We start from the raw sequence: 9,051 nt of genomic DNA on the forward strand, positions 1-9,051 counted from the left end.
AAATTTAAAAAAAACAAAACCTGCCAGTGTGGCTCAGGTAGTTGGTGTGTTGTCCCATGCACCAAAGGGTTGAAGGTTTGATTCCCAGTCAGGGCACATACCCAGGTTGTGGGTTCAGTCCCCGGTCGCAGCGAGTGCATGAAGCAATCAATTAGTGTTTCTCTCTCACATTGATGTTTCTCCCCCTCTCCCTTCCCTCTCTCTCTAGAATCAATGAAAAACATATCCTCAGGTGAGGATTTAGAAAAGAAAGAAAGAAAGAAAGAAAGAAAGAAAGAAAGAAAGAAAGAAAGAAAGAAAGAAAGAAAGAAAAGAAAGAAAGAAAGAAAGAAAGAAAGAATGAAAGAAAGGAGGGAGGGAGGGAGGGAGGGAGGGAAGGAGGGAGGAAGGGAGGGAGGGAGGGAGGAAGGAAGGAAGGAAGGAAGGAAGGAAGGAAGGAAGGAAGAAAGAAAGAAAGAAAGAAAGAAAGAAAGAAAGAAAGAAAGAAAGAAAGAAAGAAAGAAAGAAAGAAAGTTTGGCTCAGTGGATAGTCAGTTTGCAGACTGAAGGGTCCCGGACTCAATTTCAGTCAAGGAAACATACCTAGGTTGCAGGCTTGGTCCCTGGCCCGGATCTAGGGGTGTGAGAGAGACAACCAATCAACGTGTCTGTCACGTTGGTGTTTCCCTTTCTCTGTCTCTCCCCCTCCCTTCCACTCTCTTGAAAAATCAATGGAAAATTATTTTCAGGTGAGGATTAGCAAAAGAAAAAGAGGAGAGGAAATGAAGATGGTATTGAGGTGGGGATGTGTGTGCACACGCATGCAGTATTTTGATTTTTGTTTCTTAATCTGCCTTTTATTGCTCTTGAAGACCTGCCCATAATATGGCATAGGCTTTTCTGTTTACTCAGATCACCGAGTCCTACAGCAATGGCTCCAAGGAGCTTCCTTCTCCAGTACCCAGAGTTCTTCATGTTCCCTTCCACCGCATTCAGGCTGCCTTCCTTTCTGTATTATGCTGCTGTTGTTTTGCTTTGTTTCCTAAGATACCCTTTGTTACTCCTGAGCCAAACCGGTTTCGGCTCTTAATCTGCCTTTTATTGCTCTTGAAGACCTGCCCATAATATGGCATAGGCTTTTCTGTTTACTCAGATCACCGAGTCCTACAGCAATGGCTCCAAGGAGCTTCCTTCTCCAGTACCCAGAGTTCTTCATGTTCCCTTCCACCGCATTCAGGCTGCCTTCCTTTCTGTATTATGCTGCTGTTGTTTTGCTTTGTTTCCTAAGATACCCTTTGTTACTCTTGAAGACCTGCCATTATTTAAAACCCTGTCCTCTTTATGTGATCCATTGTGGAGCAATAGGGCGAGGGAGCTTCCTACTCTGCCATACAGATGGTCTTTATTCTCTCTTCCTGGCTCTTTCTTTTCAGACACTTGGAATAACCAGATAGTTGAGAAAGCTCTTTTAAATGAGTGATTTAACCTCTTGGGGTGGGGGCGGGGGGGATGGGAAGGTTGTCTAGAGACCAAGGTGGCAGCGTTGTTGTATTGAATAAGAACAATATATGAGTTAAATCATTCATTCATTCATAACTTAAATATTCTCCTGGGGGCTTCCAAAGCCTTATTTATGCCAAAAATAATGTTTGATCTGATTCTACACCCATTTTACTAACAGGATTAGAGAGTCCTTTTTTTTTTTTTGGTGATTCTTCTGTTCCAAGAATTCCAAAGTTTTCTTAGTCATGGTCATACCCACGAGTCAGTCCTCATTTTTGCTCTATTGCTGCCATTCTCAGTTAATTCAGTCCACAATCAACTATCCACCACCCATCCAACCATCCACCTACCCATCCACCCATCCATCCACCCATCCATCCATCCATCCATCCATCCATCCATCTATCCATCTACTCATCCACTCATCCATTCATTCAACAAATATTTATTGAACACTTATGAGCTAGGTACTCAACTTGGTGCCTTTCTAGGGATGCAGGGGTGAGTTTGGATATCTGTCCTCTGGGAAAATGTAGTCTTGTGAGGAATATAGACAAATTAAAAGCTCAAATAAGGGGAAGCTGACCAGAGGGACTCAAAGTTCCCCTAAGGAAATACCATTTAAGCCCAAATATAAAGCATAAAAAGAAGGAGGAAGGAGGGGAATGGGATATTTTTTAGATTAAAAAAAAATCCACAAGTGTAACTGCTACTCCTACTGAGTAAAGGAATTTATCTTATAGAATCATGAGCCTCTTAAAGTAATGACGGATTTTCATGTAATAAGAACTTGAATTTAGAGACAAACAGATCTCAGTCACTTAGAACAATTTGCTTAAACTTTCCTGGACCCAGTGGTCTCATTTGTAATAAGAGCAAGATAATTTCTGGTTTACAGCGTTGTTGGAATAATTAAATATGTTATAGGCAAATCCCCAAACATATAAGAGGCTTCACAAATGGTAGATTATATTACTAAGAAAAGCACAAAAACATATGATTCTTAAGGGTGGAGGTAGGGGTGGGTGGGCACTCCTGGGAAGCTTTAAGAGGAAAAAAAAAAGTAAGAACAAATAAACAAACACACCCAGACTCCATCCCAGGAGATTGTGAGTCACTGGGTCTGGGCTGGGTTCTGCATCTGGGGCTTTCTAAGAGCTCCGTAGGTGATTCTGCTATTAGCCATGGTTGTGAACTGCTGCCTGTTTTCCTGCCTATAGCTGCCACTGGAAGTCCATTAAAACCACAACTGAGAACCCGGTAACCATGATTTACAGTAACTGTTCAACAGAGTTGGAATAGCACGCTGATGACCAGTAACCGTCCTCCCGGGCCATTGAGAAGGGACTTAGGAACCAGTGAGCGTGCGAAGGTAGAATTTCTCAGGCTCTTAGGAATGATGTCTGTAAAAATGTCTGGCTTGAGTCGGAGTGGAACTCGCTGTCATATTTCTCCTGACTGACCACCATAACCCTTTGGTAATTGATCTAGTAAATTAGTAACTCATCTCATAACAGTAGCTTAAACTTGCTAGAGTTCATGGTTGCTTGCTGAAAATAGAGACCTGGCAGGAAGGAGAATTTCCAGCATCACTAGTAAAGAAGAATCCAGACAGGCATTTGCTCATGAAAAGTCTCAATATTTTAATCCACGTTCTGAAATTTCAGTTGTTCGGGGTGAAATTCTTCAGGGTATGTTTGTACGTGTCCCCCTAATGGAGGGTGTCCTGGCTGTTTGTCTCTTCTTCCCTCCCAGGAAGACACTACCATTCCATATGGCTGAGGTTTGGATTTGCCGGGAGCTTGGGGGTGGCCACTATCTACAAAATGCTGGAAAAGTCTCAGGAATGAGCAAGCTTTGCTCTTCAGAGGTGGCCTTGTTTCTCTGGAGATAGAATAAGAGGAGACAAAATAGTCTCGATTTGGCTTGAATCAATCCAGAAAAGAATACGCCTAATATCCAACTCTGTCCAAATATGGTTCCAGGAACCTGCTTGAGAATCGCTTGGGGGAACTCAGGAGACATGCGGATTCCTGGGCACATCCCCGCGTCGCTGAATCTGAATTTCTGGGGTTGAGGACCAAAGTCCCCCCAGAGATTTTTATAGTCACAACCACTTTATGAGACAGTGAGAAATCTCTTTTTAGTACACTCTTAGTTTGGTACATTTCGTTTTGGTATATTTTTACATTTAGATTTTTAAAAAGGTATATGATAAGGGCATGAGACCTGGTGCTGTCCATTTCTGCTCCTTGTTCCTTTGCCAGTTCCCATAGAAAAGTCCCATTCACGTTTTGGACTTCAGTTTCCTTTTCCATAAATGGCACTAATATGTATCACAATTAAAAAGGGAGTTATAATTCCTGTCCCCCTTACCTTAAAGACCAAGTGAGAAGAGGGGTTTGAAAATGAAGAAACTAAACATTACAGCCATTTTCCATAGAAAGGATCTGCATTTGAGATGCCCAGCTAACATTTTCCCCGGCCAAATACTAAACAGGCTCCTTAATCTGGCTGTTTTTACTTTTATTCAAAGGGAGAAGGTATTTCCGTGCACAAAGAACCATCTAGCCCTAAGCATCAATAAGATGGCTCAGATGTTGCAAAGAAACAGACACGGATCACTAAAGACCTTCACATATCAATCCAGGATTGCGTAATTCACAGCTAGCGCCTACCGAGGAGCAGGGGTGGGCAACTGCCTGTTTCCCAAGCCTATTATGTTATCCACATCCAGGAAGCTGCGTAAGCCAGAGCTTGCTCAAATCAAAGCAATGTCCACTATCTGTGACTGCTTGCCTGCTGAGACTGTTTTTTTCTTCTGGCAAATAAATATCTGACTGTAGAACAAGCCAACTTGATGCATTTTGTGACAGATCTTTCCTCGTATTCTAATCTCTCAGGCCCCAGACATGAGTCCTCAATAGAGGTAGAAAGATTTTGTCTCACATTTAATTGATATAGTAAGAACCCTCTATTATCCGCCTTCAATTCCCCATCGGAGGCACCGGCCTAAGAAAGGAGGCCATCTCTCTCACAAGCTGCATTCCTTGACATTTTTGAAAGTTACCAGGAGATTGATGGAGACTGAGCAGTGCACTCAATAGTCCTGTGTACAGCTGCTCACGTTTACTCACTTGAGATCTCTTCAATACTAGTTCTCTGGCATACTCCTACAGGTGCCTGTCCAATTTTTTGCTTTGAATAGATCTATTTTCCACGCCTAGGGGACATAACCGCAGATGACAGAACTCTTGAAAGCTCCTACCCAGACCTGGCAGAAAACGGGCTGGTGGGGATGGACGAGAAAGGGAAGGGGGACCATGGCGTAGAATCTTTAAAAAAATATATTTTTTAAATTTATTTCAGAGAGAAAGGGAGAGGGAGAGAGAGATAGAAACATCAATGATGAGAGAGAATCATTGATCGGCTGCCTCCTGCATGGTCAGACTTAGCCCACAACCCAGGCATGTGCCCTGACCAGGAGCAAACCATGATCTCCTGGTTCATAGCTCGACGCTCAACTACTGAGCCACACTGGCCGAGCTTAGACTCTTTTTGGAGGATGAAATGATTGCCTGTACTCCATCAAGGCCTCACATTCATTCTGCTCATTCACTCGGTCATTCAGTTCATTCATTCATTCATTCATGAGGGGGCTCTGTGTTTTTCTCAGTGAAAGTTGCTTAGCTCACTTCCACGCTCAGGATCTGTAGCCATAGTGTTTACAAGCTGGGAAGGTTTTCCTCTTGCTTTGTTTGGGAGAACAAAGGACTATAAAACAACAAGGGAAGAAAATCCTGTTCCACCTGGCTTCTCCTTAAATGGGCTCCTACCCCATTCTGGGGCAGATGGGCAGTCAGAGCCCTAACCACTGGCATGGAAGGAAAGCCCTCAGAGCTGCTGCTACCAGGAACTAGAGGTGCCTTCCAGAGATTTAACCCTTTTGTTCATAAGTACAGGGTGCAAGGCTTTCAAGGCACTGAGAGGCCACATTATATGAACTTGAAAAAGATGATGATGCGATGACCATGATGATGATGTGATGATGACTATAAGTAGCTCCCATTTATTGAGCGTCTGCCACGTAGTAGGCACTACGTGCATTACATGTGTGATCTCATTGCCTCCTCACAACAACCATGTGAAGCAGATACAATTGTCCCCATTTTACAGTTAAGGAAACTGGGGATCAGAAAAGTTAACAGTCTCGTTCAAAGTCATACCACTAGTAGGTGATAGAGCAGGCCAGTGTCTATTTCTCTTCTCTGTTCCTTTGGTCCACAGGGATTATAAAAGGAAATGTGCTGCCCTGGCCATTTTGGCTCAGTGGATAGAGCGTCAGCCTGCGGACTGAAGGGCCCCGGGTTTGATTCCGGTCAAGGGCACATGCCCAGGTTGCGGGCTCGATCCCCAGTAGGAGGCATGCAGGAGGCAGCCAATCAATGGTTCTCTCTCATATGGATGTTTCTATCTCTCTCTCGCTCTCCCTTCCTCTCTGAAAGCAATAAAAATATCTAAAAAAATAAAAATAAAATGTGCTTCCTCTACTTAACACTCCATGCGGCTCCTACTCTGTGTTCTTCTGTTTCCGGTTACCTGGGCGTTTTCTGCATGGCCTAGATGCTCCCTCTGGACTGTTAGACTTCCTTGGCCCCGGAAGTCCTCTCATTTCAGTTACTCACTGATGAAAGGGGGCAGAGAACGTGAGCGTGAGGATTCTTTAGCCAGAGCCTGGAGGCTTCCCAAGGACCAGCTAACCCTCAGCCCTGACACCCAAGGACACACGATCCCAGTGGGGCAATTACAGGCAGTGATTGGTATGAACAAAAGAACAGATAAGGTTGAAGGAGGAAGCAGGAAGGAAACCCATGAGAGTCCAGGAGAAAGCAGAGGTTGTCTCAAGAACCAGCACTACCTCTTTTCAAATTCTTTAGTGGTGACCAAGTTCTGCTCTTTCAGGGAGAGAGGTGCCTTCAGAGCCGAGTCCGGTGAACCAGGCTGGGACAGGGATGAGAAATGTTAAAAAAATTTTTAATCCTCACGCGAGGATATTTTTCCATTGATTTTTAGAGAGAGTAGAAGAGAGAGGAAAAGACAGAAACATCGATGTAAGACAAGCATGTCAACCTCGCAGCCCGAGGGCCGCATGCAGCCCACAAGGAATATTTTTGCGGTCCAGCCAATATAATGGTATGTAAGAAACGTTTTAATAAAAATGTGACTTAATTTTTACAATAGCCTGTTCTACATAATTATTAATAATGAACTGCAATGTTTGCTAATGACTGATTACTATCATCGTGTTGCATTCATTTCCCTTACGTGCCTAACACACAGGCGCACCATTTCTCTACACTAATACTAGCCACGAATATTTTAGCAGCTGATTGCCGTGTCATTAGTCTTGGACTGATTTGTTTGGTGTGCGCAATAGGAAATATTTCGCTTTTGGAGAACAAGGAAAGTAGATTTATTTGCATTACGCTTATTAATTTGTGCAGTTATTCAGTGTCTGGTAAGTTAATGTTCAAGAAAAATATTAATTTTTATTAAAATGTTCTATTATTTTATGTTAACAATTACTCTTTTATTTCAGCCCTTTGTATTCAGCACGTCTCTGTCGACATAAACCTACATTTCTATGAAAATTGAAGCTTTTATTTTTTTGTGGCCCACATAAACTTAAACCTTGTTTATTTGGCCTGTGTTAGCCTTTGAGTTTGACGTGCTTGATGTAAGAGAAACACATCAATTGGTTGCCTCCTGCATGAGCCCTGACCAGGGCCTGGGCCTGGGAGGAGCCTGCAACCGAGGTACATTCCCTTGACCAGAATCGAACCCAGGACCCTTCGGTTCACAGGCCAACCCTCTAACCACTGAGCTGAACTGGCTAGGGCTAAAAAAACACCCACAAAAAAAAACCAAACACACAACTGATGAGTTTTTAGGGAGTTGTGGAACATGGCACAACTCTGAAATGAATGCCTTCCTTTTTGTAAGAAAACAGCGTCTACCTAGATATTTTGCATGGTGTCTCTGTTAACGAATTGCATGCAAGACTCCGTGTTCCATCCTGTTTGAAGGAGAGTGCAGTGTTTGCAGACTCAGTACCTGACCGAGTACCTGGAACTGAGCAGACACTCACTAAACGGGTGTGGTTTAGCTGACAGCACTTGCATGTGGAAGGGCTTGAGCTTGGGAGAAGACAGAGCAGCGCTGGAGGACGTAGGCGTGCCAGCGGGCCGGCAGCGTAGCACAAAACGCCCCAACCCGTAGTGGTGTGAAGTGACGACAGTATTTCTTTTGCTCACAATTATGCAGTTTGGGCAGAGCCTGGTGGGGGCAGCTCGTCTCTGCTCCACTCTACGTTAGCTACTAGTACAGCAGCTCAAAGACGTGGCAGGAGCCATCTGAAGGCTGGTTCACTCGCGTGCCTGGAGGGTGACACCCTCTGCCAGCTGGGCCTTCTGCTGGGACTTGTCCATGTGGCTACCTGGCTGCCTCACAGCAGGGTGGCTCAGGCTCAAGGGCTCAGGTAGAAGATGTTTAGATTTAGTCTTCAAAGTCACAGGGCACCTCCTCTGCTATAGTCACAGGCCCGCTGAAATTCAAGGGGAGGAGACACCTCAGCTCTGGATAGATGAGTATCAGGGTCACGTTATACGAAGAGCTGTGGGGTATCCCATAGTGATGCAGTCATCAATGGAAAGTACAATCGGACACACACACACACACACACACACACACACACACACACCTACACCTGCTTCCCCGGCCCACAGGGCCTTTGCACATTCGGTTTCTTCTACCCGCAGCATCCCTTCCCCTCTTTCCCTAATGAAGGCCTGCTCGTCCCTCCTATCCCAGCTGAGTCATCCTTTTCTTCAGGGAAACCTTCCTGAGCTCCCTGAACAGGTCAGTTCCCTCTAATTTCTGATTTGTATCACAGTTATATTTTACCTATGTGTGCGTATAAATATATACAGGGTGGGCAAAAATAGGTTTACGGTGGTTCATATGGAAAATAATACACTAATTAATACATAATATAAGAATAGCCTGGCTGGTATGGCTCAATGGTTGAGTGTCAACCTATGAACCGGGAGGTCACGGTTCGATTCCTGGTCGGGCACATGCCTAGGTTGCAGGTTTGGTCCCCAGTGGGGTTATGCAGGAGGCAGCCAATTAATGATTCTCATCATTGATGTTTCTCTCTTTCTCTCCCTTCCTCTCTGAAATCTATAAAAATATATTTTAAAAAATAATAATACAAGAATAAACCTTTGCATACTCACAACTATAAACCTACTTTTGTCTCACCCTGTATAAATAATTTATATATATATATATATATATATATATATATATTTGTGCACGGGGGGGGGGGGTTATATATATATATATATATAGCCTGGGCTGTGGCCCTCTTGCAGGCTGGGGACCCCCTCAGGAGAATAACGAACTGCTGGCTTAGGCCTGCTCCTTGGGTGGGCAGAGGCCAGGGCCCAAATCCCTAGGTGCAGCAGGCCTGAATTGGGGGAGTGGGGCGCCGCCCCCAGTCATGCA

The sequence above is a fragment of the Myotis lucifugus genome, unplaced genomic scaffold (genome assembly GCF_000147115.1).
Source record: "Myotis lucifugus unplaced genomic scaffold, Myoluc2.0 scaffold_44, whole genome shotgun sequence".
Lineage (NCBI taxonomy): Eukaryota > Metazoa > Chordata > Mammalia > Chiroptera > Vespertilionidae > Myotis > Myotis lucifugus.